Source organism: Raphanus sativus, unplaced genomic scaffold (genome assembly GCF_000801105.2).
Source record: "Raphanus sativus cultivar WK10039 unplaced genomic scaffold, ASM80110v3 Scaffold1280, whole genome shotgun sequence".
Lineage (NCBI taxonomy): Eukaryota > Viridiplantae > Streptophyta > Magnoliopsida > Brassicales > Brassicaceae > Raphanus > Raphanus sativus.
In genome coordinates this window covers 139-14,347 of record NW_026616593.1, presented here as the reverse complement: position 1 = coordinate 14,347, position 14,209 = coordinate 139, and the positions used below count along the sequence as shown (strand labels likewise).

Below are 14,209 nucleotides of genomic sequence, written 5' to 3'. Positions count from 1 at the left end.
AGGTTATCTCCGGAAGAGTTCAGTTGAGCTTTAGAAGAAGTCTAAAGCATTTATCAGTGGAAGTGAAGTCTAGGAAAGACTTATAGAGATCAGGTGGAGTGGTTTAAAGAGATAGAGATGGAGATGGGAACATGTGCAAAGTCTGGGCACAACACTTTGTACATTATCAGAATGTGCAAAGTGTGGGCACATTATCTGAAGCAAGACTCAAGATGTTGAAGGCATTTGAGGTCTATGCAAAGTCTGTGCAAAATGAGGGCACATTATCAGAATGTGCAAAGTCAGGGCGTAGCTGGTTTTTAAAGAAGTATCATGATAATGTTATGTGCAAAGTATGGGCACAAACATTATCATGATAAGGAGTTGTGCAATATCAAATTGTGCAATGTGTGGGCGCAAGACTTGATCAGCAAGTAAAATGCAAAGTGTGGGCACTTGATCATCAAGTAAAAGATGAGAAGTGCAAAGTCAGGGCGCACAAGTTTGAATATATGACCGTTGGAGCAGTGTGACAAGCAAGGGAATATCCCAAAGGGAAGAAGAAAGATGCTGTGTGCAAGCTGTCCAAAGACTGGTCAAAAGGAAGAAGCTAAGGAGCATAGTGCTTTAGGAATCTGGACATGATAAGGGGAAGAAGCATAAAGCACTATGCTGAGGCGCCAGCCTTGATTCAAAAGAAGCAAGCTCAGCCACAAGTTTGAATTCGCCAGCTACAAGACCCATCTCCACCATTTATTTTAAACACTCTTGATCTTCACTGTCCATTTCTTATCAATAGGATTAGGGTTTTAGCTAATCATTTGCAAGATGTAAACAGCTATATAAGCTTGTCATTTGCGCATTGTAATGGTTAAGAGAGAGAGTGGGGTTTCCCCTCCTCCTTCATAGTAAGGAAAGTTCTTTGATACAGAAACTCTCTAATCTCATACTTAGTCTCTTTAATCTCTCATACTTGGTTACTAAATCTTATAAACTCTGGTTCTTAATCTCTTATACACTTTAAACCTCACACCTAAACAAACTCCAATCTTTGTCTCTCACAAATCGCCAAACACAATCTCTTCTTTTACTCCATTGGAGTTCTTTCTCAAACCAACCAGTATCATCTTATAAAAATCTCACTAAGATGGTTCACTAGGAATTCCTTCCCTTAGTGAGATCAATGTTCTTGAGCTGAACAGAGAAAGCAAGAGACAAAAGCAAGCAAAGCTGCTGTAAAATTATTAGATTCAAAGTTGTCTCTCTCTTGGCTGCTGCCGTGAGTTTTAAAACAAAACAAGGTCTAACCTAACCAATTTGGTTAGCAATTTCGAAATCCCCTCCTAATCCCAATTAAAATTGGTTTACTAATCCTAATTGTCTTTTGGTTTGAATTAAATGAAAACCAATGAAAGCCAAATAAACCCAGCCCAATTACATTGCAATTAAATTAAACCAACAGGCTGGTTTATCTTGGTTCTCTCCTTCTGATCCATCTCCCACGATTTTGATGAAGTGTAGGAGACTCTCCTCTTGTGCTCTCAGCCTTGATCTGGTTACTGGTCCATTCCACAAGCTAGCTAGCTCATCTGGTTCTTCTCTTCTCAGGTCCAGCTCAGGTTCATCAGCTTCAAGCTCCTCTTCTAAGTCAGGTTCAATCAGCACTTCCTCATCAGACTCACTCAGCTCTCTAATGTCTCTGGTCATGGCTACACCACTTCAGTTCAACAGCAAGGTCTCTACGAGTGGCTGGTGATGCCATTTGGACTCACCAATGCTCCTAGTACTTTCATGAGACTCATGAACCACATTCTTAGACCCTACATCAGTAAGTTTGTTGTGGTATATTTTGATGATATTTTAATTTATAGTACAAACTTACTTGATCATGTGTCACATCTTGAGCAAGTATTAGAAACACTTCGTAAAGAAGGTCTCTATGCAAACCTCAAGAAGTGCACATTCTGCACTGATAAACTTGTCTTCCTAGGTTTTGTTGTGAGTTCGCAGGGATTACAGGTTGATGAAGAGAAGGTAAGAGCAATCCAAGAATGGCCAGTACCCACAAGCATCAGTCAAGTCAGAAGTTTTCATGGGCTAGCCAGTTTCTACAGGCGGTTTGTTCAGGATTTCAGTAGCATAGCAGCACCTCTCACTGCCATTGTTAAGAAGAGTGTTGGGTTCATGTGGGAGAAAGCTCAAGAAGAGGCTTTTCAAGCTCTAAAATACCGGCTAACTCATGCACCAGTTCTAGCTCTACCAGACTTTAATAAGACATTTGAAGTGGAGTGTGATGCCTCAGGGATTGGAATTGGAGCAGTGTTACTTCAAGGACGCAAACCAGTGGCCTATTTCAGTGAGAAACTCAATGGAGCTGCTCTTAACTACCCTACATATGACAAGGAGTTATATGCCTTGGTGAGGGCTTTGGAAACATGGCAGCATTATCTACTCTCCAAGGAATTTGTGGTGCACACTGACCATGAGACCCTTAAGCATCTAAGAGGGCAAACCAATCTCAAGAGAAGACATGCTCGTTGGCTGGAGTTTATAGAAACCTTTCCATACATCATCAAGTACAAGAAGGGTAAAGAGAACATTGTAGCTGATGCACTCTCCAGGAGACATGCCTTGATCGCCACAATGGAAGCTAAGGTGCTAGGATTTGAGTTCATCAAGGAGTTATATGGAGAGGATCCGGATCTTTCTGACACTTACACCAGCTGCACTAAAGGGCCTCACGGGAAGTTCTATTTGCATGAGGGATTCTTGTTTAAAAGCAAGAGACTATGTATTCCTCAGTGTTCTTTGCGAGACCTGATCACTAGAGAGGCTCACGGAGGAGGTCTCATGGGACATTTTGGAGTAGACAAGACACTTGCTGTGGTCAGAGAGCATTTCTATTGGCCGCACCTAAAGAAGACAGTAGAAGCTCATTGTGCAAGATGCGTGGTATGCAAGAAAGCCAAGTCCAGAGTACAACCCCATGGTCTTTACATGCCACTGCCCATTCCCACAGCTCCTTGGGTGGACATATCTATGGACTTTGTACTAGGGCTACCCCTGATTCAACACAAAGACTCAATCTTTGTTGTGGTGGACAGGTTCTCCAAGATGGCACACTTCATACCTTGTGCCAAGGTGAATGATGCATCCAAGACAGCTGATCTATTCTTCAAAGAAGTGGTTCGCTTACATGGGATTCCAAGAACCATTGTATCAGATAGAGACACCAAGTTCCTCAGCCACTTCTGGAAGACACTATGGAAGAAGCTTGGAACAAAGTTACTCTACTCAACAACTTGTCATCCGCAAACTGATGGGCAGACAGAAGTTGTTAATAGAACTCTCTCCACATTGCTTAGAGCCACCATTGGGAAGAACATGAAGAATTGGGTTGATTGCATTCCCTTCATAGAGTTTGCTTACAACCGGGCTCAGCATTCAGCTACAAAGATGTCACCATTTGAAGTTGCTTATGGGTTCAACCCAAAGACACCTCTCGATCTTACTCCTCTGCCTCCAGCTGAAGTCATTAGTCTAACTGGTGAAGCTAAGGCTGCTTATGTCAAGGAGTTACACCACAAGGCCCTGGAGAACCTAGAGAAGCGAACTGAGCAGTATGCAAAGCAAGCTAACAAGGGTCGCAAAGAGGTTATATTTGAACCAGGAGAGTGGGTTTGGTTACACATGAGACAAGAGAGGTTCCCAAACCAGAGGAGCTCCAAGTTGAAACCAAGAGGCACTGGCCCCTTTCAAGTCCTTGAAAGGATCAACAACAATGCCTACCGTCTTGACCTACCAGGTGAGCTCAATGTATCATCCACTTTCAATGCTACTGATTTGTCTCCTTGTTTTGCAGATGAACCAGTTTTGAGGTCAAAACCTTTTGAAGGGGGAGGGAATGATGAGGACATTGAACCTGACCTTACTGAACCAGACTGTAACGACCCGAATTTTGGTTTCAGTATTTGTTAGCATGCTAACGGCCGTGCATTTACATGAGACCAAAAATTTGTCTATAAATAGCCATCTCTTAGTCTTTGCAACATTGTTTTCTCCACCTGCAAACAAAGAAAAAGAAAATGAGAAGTTGAGAGAGAGAGAGAGTTCAAGAAAGAGAGAATGAGAAACCTTTGAAGTGAAGCCACAAGAGAGTGTTGATCATCAACGGAGCTCGCCATCGACCACTGCACGCCAAGACCAAGTCGAGCTCGTCCTCACCGTTCACAACAGCAAGAAACCGCCGGAGACCACCATGCTTTTAAGCTTTGTTTCGGCCGTTTTGGTAAATCGACGATATCTTTTTAACCGTTGCGAATCTGGTGCATGCAAAGCCACCATCGCGTTCCTCTCGTCGAGACGAATCCGTAGCCACCAGAATCGCCGCAATCGGAGCTAGGACGAAGCCGTACGCGCCCTCCAAAGTTTCGCCGGAAATCGCCTCCGCCACCGCCGGACCACCGCTGCTCCGCCGTAGTTCGCCACCGTCGCCCGCCGGAACACCGCTTCTCCGCTGCCGGACCGCCGTTACCGCCGGTAAGCCTCCGCCATCACCGCCGGTGACTGGCGCCGGTGACTCGCCGGTGACTCGGCCACTCGGCCGAGTCGACTCGGTGAGTCAACTCGGTGACTCGGTCAACCGGTTGGTTTGACTGGTTTAAATTAATTGCGAATCGGTTAGGGTAAACCGGTTGGTTAAAATTAATTAGATTTCGGTTAGGGTAAACCGGTCGATTTAATTAATTAATTAATTTAATTTCGGTTAAGGTTAAACCGGGCGGTCCAATTGAAATCGATTTAGGTTAGACAAAACCGGTCGGTTATGTCAAATTGATTTCTGGTCAAAGTTTGACCGGGTTGACCTTTGACCAGCGGGTTGACTTTTCCGTAGACTTTGACCAGACCCGTTTTCACCCGTTCGAAGGGCGTTCTGACCCGAAATTTCGCCCTGATTTCAGATTTGGAGTCTATTTGAGCATCTGGAGTTCATAGATACCACTTTTATACATTTGCTAAGGTGAGAGCTCTTTCCGAACTTCTCGTACACGACTTAGGATTTCGAATAAATATAATTTATTTTTACTATGTTCCGTCTGCGTGAAATCGAGTCTGTCATTGCTTGTTTAGTTTAGGTTGATTGCTTAAACCGGAACTAGGGTGTTAGATGGTTCAACGTTGATTGCCTCACTTAATGCATTTTCTTAGTTAGAACTCTTTATGACGGATACAGAGACGTAATTCTGTATGCCGGATTGTGTGGCGGTTACGGCCAGCTATAGTCGACCGGCTGGTCCGTAACCTGGAAGTGTCGATAAAACGTCTAAGGGCGGTGTCCGAGCACTATCTCGAGTGGAGTATATTATTTATTTTTTTGTTTGCCCTTTAGGGGGCGGCGAGTGCGCGGCTCGCTAGGACCATTGTTTGATGTTTGGGTACTTTAGGTACCGTGATTGTACGTATTAAGATTAAATTATTTTTATCCGTAATGCTATGTCTATGTCCATGAATTTTCGGGATTAGCATCCCATACCTCACTGAGCGATTCCCCTATCGCTCACCCCTCTTTCTTCCCCATTTCAGGTGAGACAAGCATCAATGTGATATTTGGATGGACTCGGTGCTACTGGACTTTTCCTTCGGATTTTATTTTGGGCTTGGGCTGAGAGTATAGTTAGGTATATGGCCTTTTGTATTATGTGTTATGGTTGGTGGCCCGCCGTTCACTATTTAGTGGAGACTCGTGTCACATTGTTATTTGTTGAGGTGTCGGTTGACACGTGGCCATTTAGTTAGAAAGTGACGGGTGTCACATTTTTGGTATCAGAGCGTGGTTCCGTCCCGGTTCCGTCCCGGGATGGCGGTCAGGGGATTCGGTTTTCAACGTTTTCAAATATTTTATATACTCTATATTAATAATAAAAAGTTTTTGGAAATTCTTTTAGCACCATTCTGTCCAGTTATTACTAACTCAATTGTCTCTTTTTATGACGATGAGTAAAATCATCGTCATTTGTCCTTCGGCTAACAGAGATCTACCAGATGTTCAGCAGATGTGTGATGTCTTCGTTTGTCAGATCGCTCAGGAGTTTATCAGTTTCTTCAGTCATTACTCCGAGGTTATCCAGGAGTGGATATGTGACGTTTCTGCCACCACCTGATTTCAAGCCATCGTCCCACGAGTTTTTGTTACATGATTTTTATGTGATATGAGTTTTGAGCCATTGGTTGGCATGTGTTGTTCATGAGTATGAGTATTGTGATTATTTTGGAGGTATGTTTGGTTTATAAACTCGTGGAGATCGCTTATGAATTAAGGTGCGGCAACTTGCGTTGTGTTAATATTGGAGTTACACTTGGCATGCTTGCCAGTTTTTCGTTGTGTTGATCATTTCAAAGATGTGTCAGTTTGGACAACTGGCATAGGACATTGGGAGCTATTTATATTCATCGGAGTTGTACTAGTCGTATGTGGAGAGGTCGAGTTATTCAAGAATCGTCAGAGTTGGAGCTGAGTTTTATGATGTCTTTCTTAAGGTGTATTGGTTATCATGGTATCAAGTACTGTTGATTTGTCAGAGGGCAAGAGTTCAGATTCTTAGAGTAGAGGTTGCTATTATTGCTTTATGCTGAGGAGTTATTGATGGAGATGCAAATGGATTTTTGGTGACCATTTCGATGGTTTAAGATGATGGACGACATTAGTCGCATGACCTTCTAGTTATTGCAGAATATGAGGATGTATTTGAGGTTTTGGGAAGACCATAAGTGGATAGAAGAGACGTTTTTGCAATTGTGTTGGAACCAATGATCGCACCGGTTTCACAAGTTCCATACGGATTAGTGCCAGCAGAGATGGCCGAGCTGAAAGGACAAATGGAAAATAAATCAGACCAGAGTTTTACCAGGCCGCGTACTTCACCGTGGAGAGCGCCAATATTGATCGTTAAGAAGAAATATGGAGTTTCCATGATTTGTATCGACTGCAGAAGCTTGAACATGAAGCCATTAAGGAGAGTTACAGCTTTCGTATTTTGATGGGTTATTGGATTAAGCTGCATGGAGATTCATTGTTTTCGAAGACTAACTTGGCATCGGGATACCATCAGATTGTTACAGCTGAAGAGTGTGTACGGAATACGGTCCTCCGTACATGTTGTAGATATTAATAGATTGTAATGATATTAATTGGGGAGACGAATGCTTGGATAACACTCATGAAACTTAAGAATAAATTCTTTTGTGAGCACTTGGATAAGTGCGTGATTGTATTTATCGACGACACCCTGATTGATTGTTGGAGTATATAAGAGCATATTGAGCATTTTCGGATTTAGTAATTGACGCAGTAAGATCAAGTCATTGCATAAGCATGGAGTCGGATGGGAAACTTGGATATGGAGCTTTTTGGAAGAACAATGGATACTACAGTTGCACGTGATTGGGAGATGAGTTGAAGCGGAAACTAGGAATTTATTGAGTGCCTACCAGAATTGTTCTTATATTAACTATGCAGTATTTGCGTGGAGATGCGCTAGTATGATGCAAAGGATTACGATGGAGTCACATTGGACATGATAAAGTTACCTTTGCAGATTTTATCCAAGAGTCGACATGAAGTACTTTGCAAAGGAAGCTATGGATAGGAAGAAGAGCGTCATCGAGCATGTAAACCAAAGAACCATGATTATCAAGGAATATGAGATTGGGATCAGTAGACTTTGAAGATTTTCTAGAGGTGGCATTTCAGCAGGAGAACTAATTAGAGAATTTTGGATGAGATGCGAGTAGAGCTTCACACCAGATGTTGTTACGTCAATCACTGCAGATTGAAAGATTCAGTAGATAAAGCTACTCATCAGGAGGTAAGTCTAGAAGAGAGACAAGAACTTCTTTTATCAGATTAGACTAAATCTAAAAGGGCACCATAGTCCCATAAGTGAACAGAAAGCCAGTATGGGAAACCGAGTTATCTACGTTGCCATCACCGTCATAGTGGAAAGTTTACTAAGCTTTATGTTTGCGGTCAATCATCACATTTTTCGAGGCTAATCATTCTATGCACCGCTTGGAGCTAGCACCAGTGGCATTTGCGTTAAAGGTTGGAGATTGTAATTGTACGTAAAGGAGTTAAGGTTCATTGGGATCTAAAATATATATTCACTCACAAAAAGTTGTACTTTGGACAGTACATATGATTTGAGTTGGTAGCAGTCTACAGTTTGGATATCACACGCCATTTGGTAAGGTCAACCATGTGGTGAATGCCTTGAATAGGCACAAGAGCAATGTCTTAGGAAACAAGGAAGGTTCAAGAGTTTACTGGAATACTTGCAAGTTTGGATTATGTTTAGTTCAGTAGAGGAGGATACACCTTATTTTGAAGCACTAAATGTGCAGATTTACTGTGGAGGATGCACCAAGTATTTGTTAACGATAAAGTTATGGTTAAGTAGATCAGGTTTGAGAGATTTGGATACTCTACATTTTCGAGCGGGATGTACTTGTGCTGAAACCGAGTTTCTGTGTCAGACGATAAGCTGTTAAGAAAAAGAATCTTACAGCAAGCACACCACTTGCGTTTCCTTATCTACCCGGAAAAACGTTAAAAAATTCAAAGGTATGAAATGTTATTATCATCGGACTAGTATGAAAAAAAAAAAAATGGTTGTAGCTACATTGCATCGCAGCACCATACATGCCAGATGACCATGTATGAGGATGAGTTACCTATCATTGTTATGTTGAGCTTGCTTTTATCAGAGTAGAAACGAGGTTTGGTGGTTACAGATATTGTTACTGGATTGTCGATCACCACATGTGACAAGGATACCACATGGGTAGTCTTGGATAGACTCACCAAGTAAGTTTATTTCTTAGTAATTAAGGAGACAGACAGAACTGATCGGTTGTGTTACATGGAGTTCTCGCCAGCTTTGTATCAGATCGGGGAGCGTGGTTTATGTCTGCATCTTGGAGAATTTCTCAGAAGGCGATTAGGACAACATTTATTTGAGTACGATTTATCATCCGCAGTTAATCAGTCAGATATAGAAGACCATTCAAATGTTAGTGGAATTTCTTAGAGCTTGTGTCTCGCAGTGGGAAGGAAGCTCGAGGATATCTACCCCTCGCACATTTCAGTTGCAATCACAGCTATCATTTGACTATTAGGTGGGCACCATATGAAACTCTTTATGGTAAGTCTCACCGTACACCACTTTTGGACAAAAGTGGGGGAGCAACAAGTTATAGGACCATCAATAGTTCAAAAGAGAGTAGAGCAATGGAAATGCTCAAGAGTTCAACCTTACGACTCCCATGACCGTCAGCGAAATATAGTTAAGCGCCGCAAGAATCTAGAGCTTCAGGTAAGCGATCGAGTACACCCGAAATCAGGAAATTTCAGGGATGATCTAAGATTCAGATGTTAAAAAGATTAAACCGGGGTATTCAAGACCATATACTATTGTGGAGCGGATTGGAACAGTTGATTAAAGATTGGATTTATTAAGAAGAGATATCAGACTTCTAAGAGGTGGTTCATATGTTTGTTTTGAAGAAAAATCGTGATAGAGCCAGAGCTCAATTTACAGCAGCTGATAGATGACTTCCGAGAGATTGTGTGCATCTTATTAGCCGGCGGAGATTAGAGATCGTCAAATGAAAGTATTTAATGGATTGTCGACAATGTATGTTAGAGTTCATTAGAAAAGAGATGAGATTCAGTAGGAGGCTTCAGAGATATGGCAGATGGATTATTCAAAGATTTTTTTTTACGTTGATATTGAGGAGTCAACGGAAGACTCGAATTCGAGGACGAATTCCTTATTAGTGGGGGAGAATTGTAACGACCCGAATTTTGGTTTCAGTATTTGTTAGCATGCTAACGGCCGTGCATTTACATGAGACCCAAAATTTGTCTATAAATAGCCATCTCTTAGTCTTTGCAACATTGTTTTCTCCACCTGCAAACAAAGAAAAAGAAAATGAGAAGTTGAGAGAGAGAGAGAGTTCAAGAAAGAGAGAATGAGAAACCTTTGAAGTGAAGCCACAAGAGAGTGTTGATCATCAACGGAGCTCGCCATCGACCACTGCACGCCAAGACCAAGTCGAGCTCGTCCTCACCGTTCACAACAGCAAGAAACCGCCGGAGACCACCATGCTTTTAAGCTTTGTTTCGGCCGTTTTGGTAAATCGACGATATCTTTTTAACCGTTGCGAATCTGGTGCATGCAAAGCCACCATCGCGTTCCTCTCGTCGAGACGAATCCGTAGCCACCAGAATCGCCGCAATCGGAGCTAGGACGAAGCCGTACGCGCCCTCCAAAGTTTCGCCGGAAATCGCCTCCGCCACCGCCGGACCACCGCTGCTCCGCCGTAGTTCGCCACCGTCGCCCGCCGGAACACCGCTTCTCCGCTGCCGGACCGCCGTTACCGCCGGTAAGCCTCCGCCATCACCGCCGGTGACTGGCGCCGGTGACTCGCCGGTGACTCGGCCACTCGGCCGAGTCGACTCGGTGAGTCAACTCGGTGACTCGGTCAACCGGTTGGTTTGACTGGTTTAAATTAATTGCGAATCGGTTAGGGTAAACCGGTTGGTTAAAATTAATTAGATTTCGGTTAGGGTAAACCGGTCGATTTAATTAATTAATTAATTTAATTTCGGTTAAGGTTAAACCGGGCGGTCCAATTGAAATCGATTTAGGTTAGACAAAACCGGTCGGTTATGTCAAATTGATTTCTGGTCAAAGTTTGACCGGGTTGACCTTTGACCAGCGGGTTGACTTTTCCGTAGACTTTGACCAGACCCGTTTTCACCCGTTCGAAGGGCGTTCTGACCCGAAATTTCGCCCTGATTTCAGATTTGGAGTCTATTTGAGCATCTGGAGTTCATAGATACCACTTTTATACATTTGCTAAGGTGAGAGCTCTTTCCGAACTTCTCGTACACGACTTAGGATTTCGAATAAATATAATTTATTTTTACTATGTTCCGTCTGCGTGAAATCGAGTCTGTCATTGCTTGTTTAGTTTAGGTTGATTGCTTAAACCGGAACTAGGGTGTTAGATGGTTCAACGTTGATTGCCTCACTTAATGCATTTTCTTAGTTAGAACTCTTTATGACGGATACAGAGACGTAATTCTGTATGCCGGATTGTGTGGCGGTTACGGCCAGCTATAGTCGACCGGCTGGTCCGTAACCTGGAAGTGTCGATAAAACGTCTAAGGGCGGTGTCCGAGCACTATCTCGAGTGGAGTATATTATTTATTTTTTTGTTTGCCCTTTAGGGGGCGGCGAGTGCGCGGCTCGCTAGGACCATTGTTTGATGTTTGGGTACTTTAGGTACCGTGATTGTACGTATTAAGATTAAATTATTTTTATCCGTAATGCTATGTCTATGTCCATGAATTTTCGGGATTAGCATCCCATACCTCACTGAGCGATTCCCCTATCGCTCACCCCTCTTTCTTCCCCATTTCAGGTGAGACAAGCATCAATGTGATATTTGGATGGACTCGGTGCTACTGGACTTTTCCTTCGGATTTTATTTTGGGCTTGGGCTGAGAGTATAGTTAGGTATATGGCCTTTTGTATTATGTGTTATGGTTGGTGGCCCGCCGTTCACTATTTAGTGGAGACTCGTGTCACATTGTTATTTGTTGAGGTGTCGGTTGACACGTGGCCATTTAGTTAGAAAGTGACGGGTGTCACATTTTTGGTATCAGAGCGTGGTTCCGTCCCGGTTCCGTCCCGGGATGGCGGTCAGGGGATTCGGTTTTCAACGTTTTCAAATATTTTATATACTCTATATTAATAATAAAAAGTTTTTGGAAATTCTTTTAGCACCATTCTGTCCAGTTATTACTAACTCAATTGTCTCTTTTTATGACGATGAGTAAAATCATCGTCATTTGTCCTTCGGCTAACAGAGATCTACCAGATGTTCAGCAGATGTGTGATGTCTTCGTTTGTCAGATCGCTCAGGAGTTTATCAGTTTCTTCAGTCATTACTCCGAGGTTATCCAGGAGTGGATATGTGACGTTTCTGCCACCACCTGATTTCAAGCCATCGTCCCACGAGTTTTTGTTACATGATTTTTATGTGATATGAGTTTTGAGCCATTGGTTGGCATGTGTTGTTCATGAGTATGAGTATTGTGATTATTTTGGAGGTATGTTTGGTTTATAAACTCGTGGAGATCGCTTATGAATTAAGGTGCGGCAACTTGCGTTGTGTTAATATTGGAGTTACACTTGGCATGCTTGCCAGTTTTTCGTTGTGTTGATCATTTCAAAGATGTGTCAGTTTGGACAACTGGCATAGGACATTGGGAGCTATTTATATTCATCGGAGTTGTACTAGTCGTATGTGGAGAGGTCGAGTTATTCAAGAATCGTCAGAGTTGGAGCTGAGTTTTATGATGTCTTTCTTAAGGTGTATTGGTTATCATGGTATCAAGTACTGTTGATTTGTCAGAGGGCAAGAGTTCAGATTCTTAGAGTAGAGGTTGCTATTATTGCTTTATGCTGAGGAGTTATTGATGGAGATGCAAATGGATTTTTGGTGACCATTTCGATGGTTTAAGATGATGGACGACATTAGTCGCATGACCTTCTAGTTATTGCAGAATATGAGGATGTATTTGAGGTTTTGGGAAGACCATAAGTGGATAGAAGAGACGTTTTTGCAATTGTGTTGGAACCAATGATCGCACCGGTTTCACAAGTTCCATACGGATTAGTGCCAGCAGAGATGGCCGAGCTGAAAGGACAAATGGAAAATAAATCAGACCAGAGTTTTACCAGGCCGCGTACTTCACCGTGGAGAGCGCCAATATTGATCGTTAAGAAGAAATATGGAGTTTCCATGATTTGTATCGACTGCAGAAGCTTGAACATGAAGCCATTAAGGAGAGTTACAGCTTTCGTATTTTGATGGGTTATTGGATTAAGCTGCATGGAGATTCATTGTTTTCGAAGACTAACTTGGCATCGGGATACCATCAGATTGTTACAGCTGAAGAGTGTGTACGGAATACGGTCCTCCGTACATGTTGTAGATATTAATAGATTGTAATGATATTAATTGGGGAGACGAATGCTTGGATAACACTCATGAAACTTAAGAATAAATTCTTTTGTGAGCACTTGGATAAGTGCGTGATTGTATTTATCGACGACACCCTGATTGATTGTTGGAGTATATAAGAGCATATTGAGCATTTTCGGATTTAGTAATTGACGCAGTAAGATCAAGTCATTGCATAAGCATGGAGTCGGATGGGAAACTTGGATGGAGCTTTTTGGAAGAACAATGGATACTACAGTTGCACGTGATTGGGAGATGAGTTGAAGCGGAAACTAGGAATTTATTGAGTGCCTACCAGAATTGTTCTTATTATTAACTATGCAGTATTTGCGTGGAGATGCGCTAGTATGATGCAAAGGATTACGATGGAGTCACATTGGACATGATAAAGTTACCTTTGCAGATTTTATCCAAGAGTCGACATGAAGTACTTTGCAAAGGAAGCTATGGATAGGAAGAAGAGCGTCATCGAGCATGTAAACCAAAGAACCATGATTATCAAGGAATATGAGATTGGGATCAGTAGACTTTGAAGATTTTCTAGAGGTGGCATTTCAGCAGGAGAACTAATTAGAGAATTTTGGATGAGATGCGAGTAGAGCTTCACACCAGATGTTGTTACGTCAATCACTGCAGATTGAAAGATTCAGTAGATAAAGCTACTCATCAGGAGGTAAGTCTAGAAGAGAGACAAGAACTTCTTTTATCAGATTAGACTAAATCTAAAAGGGCACCATAGTCCCATAAGTGAACAGAAAGCCAGTATGGGAAACCGAGTTATCTACGTTGCCATCACCGTCATAGTGGAAAGTTTACTAAGCTTTATGTTTGCGGTCAATCATCACATTTTTCGAGGCTAATCATTCTATGCACCGCTTGGAGCTAGCACCAGTGGCATTTGCGTTAAAGGTTGGAGATTGTAATTGTACGTAAAGGAGTTAAGGTTCATTGGGATCTAAAATATATATTCACTCACAAAAAGTTGTACTTTGGACAGTACATATGATTTGAGTTGGTAGCAGTCTACAGTTTGGATATCACACGCCATTTGGTAAGGTCAACCATGTGGTGAATGCCTTGAATAGGCACAAGAGCAATGTCTTAGGAAACAAGGAAGGTTCAAGAGTTTACTGGG

General features: G+C 42.3%; 1 long non-coding RNA gene across 1 annotated transcript; it reads left to right on the top strand.

Moving 5' to 3' along the window:
* The first annotated feature begins 3,995 nt into the window (after positions 1-3,995).
* Positions 3,996-13,264, top strand: LOC130503979 (uncharacterized). Its single transcript, XR_008941087.1, has 3 exons — positions 3,996-4,518; positions 4,941-4,999; positions 5,563-13,264. It is a non-coding gene; the product is annotated as an uncharacterized LOC130503979 (long non-coding RNA).
* The last annotated feature ends 945 nt before the right edge of the window (positions 13,265-14,209 follow it).